Here is an 8,920-nt window from a genome sequence, read left to right on the forward strand (position 1 = left end):
CACATGGGTTGATGGGAATATTATGGAGGATGTAGAATAAATGATCACTCTAGTGCAAATATTCATAATATGAAAATAAGCCTTGATCGATGATACATGTAAAACTCAGAGGAACTACTTGTTGGCTATGGGGGCGGGGGCTAGTGAGAGGAGGAGAGAGAAAGAACATGAAATATGTGACCATGGACAAATATTCTAAATGAATTAATTAAATCAACTTTTTCAAATAAAAAAAATGGTGATCATGACAGAGCTGAGAAGGGAAGCCACTCTCATGCTTATATCCACAGCTACCACTAGCCCCACATACATAGCCTCCACCTAGAGCTTCCCAGAAGCCCAGCCAGGATTGCCACCATTGATCTGAGCCCTCCCCTTTGCCATCTAGTTTCCACAGGCTTCCAGGCCCGGGAGAGCTTCCAACATGGCCACCTTGGCTAGTTCTCACTTGAATGAAAGTATCAAGCAGCAGTACTTGAACCTGCCTCAAGGCAATAAATTCCATGTTATGTATATCTTGATTGCTGGTACTGATGAGGTGCTGTGCTGTAAAACCCAAACCCTAGACTGCGAACCCAAGAGCATTGATGATCTACCTGAACAGAATTTTGATGTCTCTAACACTTGTCAATCTGAAGGATCTAACAGTGATATGTACCTCATTCCTGCTGTTCTGTTCTGAGACTCCTTCTGAAAGGATCCCAACAAAGTAGTTCTCTGTGAAGTTTTCAAGTATAATCTAAAACCTGTAGAGATTACTTTGAGATATACCTGTAAACAGATAATGGATTTGGTGTCCAACCACAGACCCTGGTTTGGTATGGAGGAAGAGTATACTTTCATGGGAATAGATGGACAAGCTTTTGGTTGGCCTTCTAATGGCTTCCCTGCACCCCAGGATCTTTATTATTGAGGTATGGGAGCTGACAAAGCCTATGGAAGAGATATAACAGAAGCTGTTTACTTTGCTTGCCTATATGCTGGAGTCAAAATTGGGGGGACAAATGCTAAAGTGATGCCAGCTCAGTGGGTGCTCCAGATTGGACTTGTGAAGGGATTTGTGAATGGATTTAATCCCTTCACCTTGTGAAGGAATTAAAATGGGAGATCACCTCTGGTCATTGGCTTTATCCTCCATCTAGTGTGTGAAGATTTTTGAAATGATTGTATCATGTGATCCCAAGCCAATCACTGGGAATTGGAATGGATCTGGTTGCCACACCAACTTCAGTACCAAGGCCATGAGAGAGGAGAATGGACCAAAGAATATCAAAGAAGTAATCCAGAAACTCAGCAAGAGATACTGGTGTCACATCCAAGCCTATGATCTCACAGGGGGTCTGGACAATGTCCGACACCTGACAGGTTTCAATGAGACCTCCAACATCAATGAGTTCTCTGCTGGTGTGACCAACCATGGTGCAGCATCTGCATTCCCAGGATGGTTGGTCAGGAGAAGAAGGGCTACTTTGCAGATCACTGCCCCTCTGCTAACTGTGACCCTTACACAGTTTCAGAGGCACTGATCCATACTTGTCTCCTCAATGAGACAGGTGATGAACCCTTTCAGTTAAAAAACTAAGTGAACTAGAGGTACAGATACCTTTTATATCCCCCACCCCATAACTCTTTACTCATGCCCTCTTCCACCTCACCTGTCTCCTCTTCCACTTTTCTCTACTAGATGTAACTCAGGGCACAAGATACAACATTTTTTTGTGTCCATAGATAACTCCTTGCCTTTCTTTTTGTGGGGGAAGAGGAGTAGAATTGGGTGATTGCTTTTAATCTTTTCCCATTATTGAGGACTTTTTGAAGACTGAGAAATAGTATGTTAGTGGGGAAAAGGGGTTGGGGAACATAACCACTGCTTCCATCTAATTGAATTTGTACATCAACAAAGATTTATGCTTCCAGGGGAAAAATTAAATAAAAGAATAAATATTTGAGAAATAGGTAGAGGGAGAAATTTCTTATTTTTTTGTGGAATGGAGAATAATATTAAATTCATACATGAGACTGTAAAAACAAAAGAAATGATGATTATGATCACAAAAAATGTAAGAGACTTATATGAAGTAAGAAAAATGAAGTGAGCAGAACTAGAACATTGTACACAGTAACAACAATAAAACACAATGATCAAGGGTGAATGACAATGATTATCAGCAATGCAATTATCCAGGATACATGTTGAAAAAGGAGGAATTGACAAATTCTAAATATAGGTGGAATCATGCCATTCTTCATTATTTCTGTCATGAATTCTTCTGTAGTAAGAATTTTGTCATCATATTGTGAAAGGAGACGCTATTACAGAAGAAGTGATATGTGTCTCCTTTCACAATATGATGAACATAGAAACAAGTTTGATATGATAGCATATACATAACCTATATCATATTACCCATCATCTTGGGAAGTGGGGTGGGGTGGGGAAGGAGGGGGAAGGATCATGATTGGCAAATGTCAGAAAATGATGAGTGATAATTGTATTGACATGTAATCTGAAAAAAAGTTAATTTCATAAAGAATATGATTCTTGGAAACTTTGGTAGGTCTTTCTCAATTATGATTATGGATAGAGGTTAATTTTGTTGTTACTATAATTACATCTTTAAGATAAATGGCCATTTGCAATGTAGTGTCTTGGAAATAATACTAGGTTTGAAGTCAGAGGACTTCAAATCAAATGCTATCTTTTTTTTTTTAAACCCTTACCTTCTGTCTTGGAGTCAATACTGTGTATTGGCTCCAAGGCAGAATCGTGGTAAGGGCTAGGCAATGGGGGTCAAGTGACTTGCCCAGGGTCACACAGCTAGGAAGTGGCTGAGGCCGGATTTGAACCTAGGACCTCCCATCTCTAGGCCTGGTTCTCAATCCACTGAGCTACCCAGCTGCCCCCCAAATGCTAACTTTTTAACCATGTGTGTGACTTTGGTAAAGGGATTTATCTTCTCTGCATTGATTTTGTTATGTAAGGGGAGAAAGTATGTCCTTGTTTGTAGCTATTTCCTCTTCCCTTTCTCTTATATCTCCCCTTTCCCAATTTTAGGGAGTCTTTTCACTTTGCTACTATAATTCAAAACTATTTTTCTTTTTGTATCTCTTTCTAGAAGAACCTTCTTCCACCAAAAAGATTCTCACATTGATTGGATAGGATATGTCTATAAGATTCTGGTAATGGATATAAGCACATTCATCCATAGGGTAGTACTCTCCAAGAAAGTCCCTGATATTAATGCAAAGCGCCTTCTCTTTTACAATGGCCATTCCTAGAGGTTCTTACTTGGTCAGAAAAATCTAGATGCTTCATATTGGCTCATTATTTTTAATTTTTTTGACAACTCTTCAAGTGTTATTTTACATTTTTGTTAAATGTGACTGCGTAAGGGGAGTCATAGTTAAGCCACAGCTGGGAAGCTCATTTTGTCAATCTTAATGCTGTTTAAATCCATCTTAAAATGAACATGTGTCAATGTAACTATTCTAAAAAAAGAATACTCCTGCTTTGTTTTGGGAGTAGGATAATATAATGACAGAATATGAAATTGCTTCAGGTTTTAAAGGAAAAATAGAAAATTAGGAAAGTCTCACCTCCAAATGGAAAAAAAAAACATATTTGGCAGTAGGCTTTACAATTGCTCAGTAATAGCTTTTTTAACATAAAGGGATTCAAAGGGATAAAAACATGTTTATGTGTAGTCCTTTTCATTAAAGTCATTGCCATGTCTTGGATCCAACTTGCTTTGCAAACTGGTAATGAAGGGAGCAACACAGGGTGTGAATCCTGTGTGCTAGACAATTGTGGGTGGGCTGTTGTTATTTTTTTAGGGAGAAGATATCCACATTTTAACCATTAAAAACTTCCGAATTAAAAAAAACCAAACTAAAAAGGTTGAATTCCCCCCAATGAAAAGGAAATTAATTTTTAGGAACTCGGTGCCCAATTATATGTCTGTAGCTTCAGTCATTCTTTAATGTAGTCTATTTTCCATAAGGTAAAATGAAAGAATAAACCAAAAGCCAAAACTGTTTCTGTTTTTCCATATCACCACAATGTGACAGATCATTATGGTGGACAATGGGTAAATCTGACTGCATATGAATCTGTTCTTTTAGTGGACTCAACTTCAGGTCAAACATGAATATCTCTCCTGTCTGCTAGAAAGATACTACAGAAATGGAGCAACTACCAACCTTGGCAATATGAGGGTAGAAATTTGAGAGTGATAAAACAAATTATCAAGATGCAAGCCTTGGCCACATGGTATAGAGTAGTCTTTAGGCTAAGAGACAATGGAAAGTGAAGGTTATTGTGGTAGAGACATGAAGAGAGAGAGGTTTTCCAGGACAAGCCAAGATGCAAGAACAAAGGCTGGGGACCTGTCTGCCAATCAAGTAGAAAGTTCCAAACAGAATGTTCCCAGGAGTTGGCAGTTGAGCCTGACTGAAGGGGAAGAAGCTGAGAACTGATCCCAGATAGCTTCTGTCCATGGGTGAAGGACCCTTGCAGGGCTGGCTTGGCTTTGGGCTTTCTGATCAAGGGGAAACCTCTGCTCTCTCTGAGATTTGATTGATCAAGATTTGGAGGAAAACCAAGCTGAAGGAGAAACTTTTCTTGGTGACTTTGTGAAAAAGAAAGAAGATTTTAAGCAGTTGTCCTCCATCCATCTCTCTAACTGTCTCTCTGTCACAGTTTGTGACAAGATCGATTATTTCCATAACCCTCCTAAGTTTTCCTTATAGTTTAGGGAAAACCTTATCCCTCTTCCCTCAGTTTCCCATCCTGTTGTTATACCAATAAACCCCTTACCTGAGAAAATAAAGGAAAAAGTTTTTCCTCATAAATATAATAGTCCTGTGGGGGAGGGGGTGAATCCCAAGGCTTCAAGAAGAAACTTGGAGGGAGAGGATTGGAGAAGGGAGGGAGTGAAGGGAGGATGAGGTTAGGAAATATATTTATCTACTAGTCATCAGTAGGGAACAGTAGGCAAACCCCAGAGTATTCCCCTTTAGCAGTATCCCTGTGGCAGCATTCCCCTGTAGCAGTATCTCTCTCTATGTCTGTAGTACCTCTACCTACATTGTAACTAAGTACCATGAGGTGTGTCCCCATACTAGTAGAAACTTTCTCTAGTCTGTCAAAGTACCATTGCAACAAGAAATAGTTTCCACAGATTTACATTCTATTTCATTATCTTGTTAGATAAAGAAGCCTAGGTATATTTAAACTACATACACATATTGGCTAAAAGGCTCACTGAAACCTTTTATGAACATTACTATAGAAGTTTTATCATTCATTTGTGCTTAAAATGTAATGAAATAGGGTTATCCAAAACTAAAAATGTTAGTTTAATAACTGATTTATTTTATTAAACTTTTACATCAATTTCCACAAAAATGATATGAGACCAACAAAGGAATATGAGCTACAGGACACTTTAGCACATGTTTCTGAGATCTAGTTACATCTTGGAGGCACCTCAAAAGCCTTTCAAGTTCTATCTTATTTTCTTTTTTTGGTGAAAACTGTTTATTCTTTTTTTTTCTATCTTATTTTGCAGTAGAAGAAACTAGTAGGTCAAATGACTTACATAAAGTCACATACATATTATGAGACATGCAAGTTGTTACCAAATCTTCAATTCAGAAGTAATCCTCTTTCACTATACAAAATAATAGAAACTTTGATGAAATGCAATAGAAAGTGTATGATCCCCGGATAAGACAGAGTAATAGATAGAGGTGCTGCAGTGTGTGCCCTTAACCTAGTGAGCCATATTCAACAGTTCAAGCTAATAAGGTCACCTTTACAAAAAGAACAGGTGAGGCATGGAAATTTCAAAAGATTGGATAATATTGATATGAGAATAGATATAGGAGGCAACTTTCCACCTTAGCCAAGCTCCAGGGAATCTTCCTGAACTTGAGTTAATAAAAGGGAATGCAAATGAGATAATGGAGAATACTTAATCAATTCTTCTTAAATTGACCAGTCTTTTGGTGGTGATGGGGATTATGCTGAAGTGTGTGAGAAAGAATGTGAATGAATAGTCACCTAAACCCAAGAGATTCTTCAGAATATTTGTTGGAATGATTTACTGTTTTTTATTGCTTTTCTTATTACTTATTATATGTGGCCATCAATTATGATTTCTCAATGTATTCTTGGGCCTGCAAAGCATATATCCAAAAGGGAATGGATTCAGTGATAACAGGCTTTGCAGAACTAACCAAGAACTGCAGATTGGCCCCTCAGTGACTAAACTCTAGTCTATGTTCTGGAAGGCTAATCAGGGGTGCATATAAAGAAATGACATCAATGCTCAAGTGCATTTTGAACAATATAAATCCAGACAAGAATTGTCAAGTTCCTTTAGTATATTAAAATGCCAAAGGTATTATAAGGAAAAAGAGGATAGCCAATTCATTAGATAAACCAAATATGAGAAATTTATAGGGAAAATAAGGTAGGAAGCAAGAATGATACCAGCTATTAATAATAATAATAAAAATATTTATATACTAGTAACTATGCCACAGGCACTGTGCTAAATGTTTTACAATTATTACCTCATTTAATCCTTACAAGAACCTGGAAGGTAAATGCTATTATTATTTATATTTTACATATGAGAAAAACCGGGGTAAACTGAGATGAAGTGACTTGTCCAGAATCCAAGCGCTGCTAAATGTCTGAGGCCATATTTGAACCCAGCTCTCTATGACTCCAGGCCCAGGGCTCCACCACTGTTGCAACTAGCAGCCTTCATGCTATATAGCTACAAGATGTAATTTAGATTAACATATACTTGCAGAGAATATGTGATGAAACCATAGAGTTCTATGTAAAGGGAATTTAATTAAGCAGCCCTTCATTTGTAGAAGCAGAAGAATCCCTTTAGATCAATACCCTGCAATGGTGTGATTTATAGTAAAAATATATGTATATAAACAGATTAAGAATGTAATCCCTGGGCAGTACCTGAATTATAATTGTTTTTAGTCAGTCAAAAAGCATTTTATTTGTTTTGTTCCCCAAGCTTTTAAAAAATTAATTAATTAGTTTAGAATATTTTCCATGGTTACAAGATTCATGTTCTTTCTCTCCCTTCCCCATCCCCATCCTGTAACTGATGCACAATTCCACTGAGTTTTACGTGTGTCCTTTGTCAAGACCTATTTCCATATTATTGACAATTACACTAGGGTGATTGCTTAGAGTCTATATCCCCAATCATATCCCCATTGAACCATGTGATCAAGCAATTGTTTTTCTTCTGTGTTTCTACTCCCACAGTTTTTCTCTGGATGTAGATAAAGTTTTTTCTCATAAATCCCTCAAAATTGTCCCCAATCATTGCATTGTTGCTAGTAGAGAAGTCCATTGCATTCAATTGTACTACCATGTATCAATCTGTCTCTGTGTACAACATTCTCCTGGTTCTGCTCCTTTCACTCTGCTTCAATTCCTGGAGGTCCTGAATTATAATTTCAAATGTGTGTATTGTTATAGTAACTTTAAGTGTATGTGTATTGTCATATTAATCAAAATAAGTTATTATTATTCTTAAGTGTGTGAACCCATTTTATACTGTATTTATATCAAATGAATAACATAGGAAGTTATAAGGACCAGAAGATAATTAAAATGACTCAGAGCCTTTGTAGGAGTCTGTAGGAGTGAGGATTCCTTGAAAAGAAAGTGGGTTTGGAGACAGATATGAAACTACAAAAGCATGTGTATTTTGTAACTCAATGTCTCAGCTTTTGAACTGGAGAGTAAACTTGAAAACATCTGGTCCTGTGAGTTCTCTGCTCACAATGAAGACCCAGAAGGGTATCCCAGTCTCTCTCTCTCTCTTTTTAAACCCTTACCTTTCATCTTGGAATCAATACTGTCTATTGGTTCAAAGGCAGAAGAGTGGTAAGGGCTAGGCAATGGGGGTTAAGTGACTTTCCCAGGGTCACACAGCTGGGAAGTCTCTGAGGCCAAATTTGAACTTAAGACCTCCCGTCTCTAGGCCTGGCTCTCAATCCACTGAGCTACCCAGCTGCCCCCTCTCAGTATCTATTGTTTACAGTTCCCAGAGGCTGAAAATATCTTGAAGTAATATTATTAGCATCTTATCATGTATAAACTGTTTTGAAATTCAAGAAGTCATCTATAGTAAATGTTTTGCTAATCTTCCTTTTATGATTTAAACTGAAAAAGACTTACTTTCCAAAACAAAAGAGCAAGTGATCCACAAACAATGGCTTGAGATATTATAATATTTGAGATTCTTTTCAATTCCCAAGTTTCTAGTTCTTTTAGAGAATTTCTTCAATAATAGGTCAACTTTCACCCCTAACATTCTGTTGAAAAATGACCTGAAGAAGTCTAGAGCCAAATTATCCAGGAAGCTATATCTTTCTAGAGAATCCCAATATGGCCAAATTGAGAGCCCATGGAAAGTTGTTTCCAAACATTATAGTAACTCAGGTGATAAATTTATAATTTGACAGGACACTCAAAATGGGCAATGAAGCTTCTGTCCCTAGTATGAGATCCCTAACTATACTACCAAACTTTGATCATAATGGAAGCTGTTTCATGTCACACAATGCAGTTTCTATTCAATATAGAAAAGTCTTTCGTTTTTTTTTTTGTGACATACTATTTGACACTGTGTTTCTGGTTAGGATTGCTGTGACTTTTTCTGAAAATTCAATACATGAAATATATCAAAATCAATACTTTTGGCTCTTAAAGTGCATGAGACTGAAATTGTAAACTTCCTCCTTTCTTCACTGAAATATAGGTGCTGACTTAGTAGACATAAGGCACCTATATAAGTTAAAATGACAACACAAACAACGGAAAAAGTTTCCTATTTCTAGGCCAACTCATGGTCATTTCCTAGATGATGAA

General features: G+C 37.3%; 1 pseudogene; it reads left to right on the forward strand.

Moving 5' to 3' along the window:
• Positions 1–424: 424 nt before the first annotated feature.
• On the forward strand, positions 425–1,582 carry LOC100020518 (glutamine synthetase-like; annotated as a pseudogene).
• The last annotated feature ends 7,338 nt before the right edge of the window (positions 1,583–8,920 follow it).

Source organism: Monodelphis domestica, chromosome 4 (genome assembly GCF_027887165.1).
Source record: "Monodelphis domestica isolate mMonDom1 chromosome 4, mMonDom1.pri, whole genome shotgun sequence".
Lineage (NCBI taxonomy): Eukaryota > Metazoa > Chordata > Mammalia > Didelphimorphia > Didelphidae > Monodelphis > Monodelphis domestica.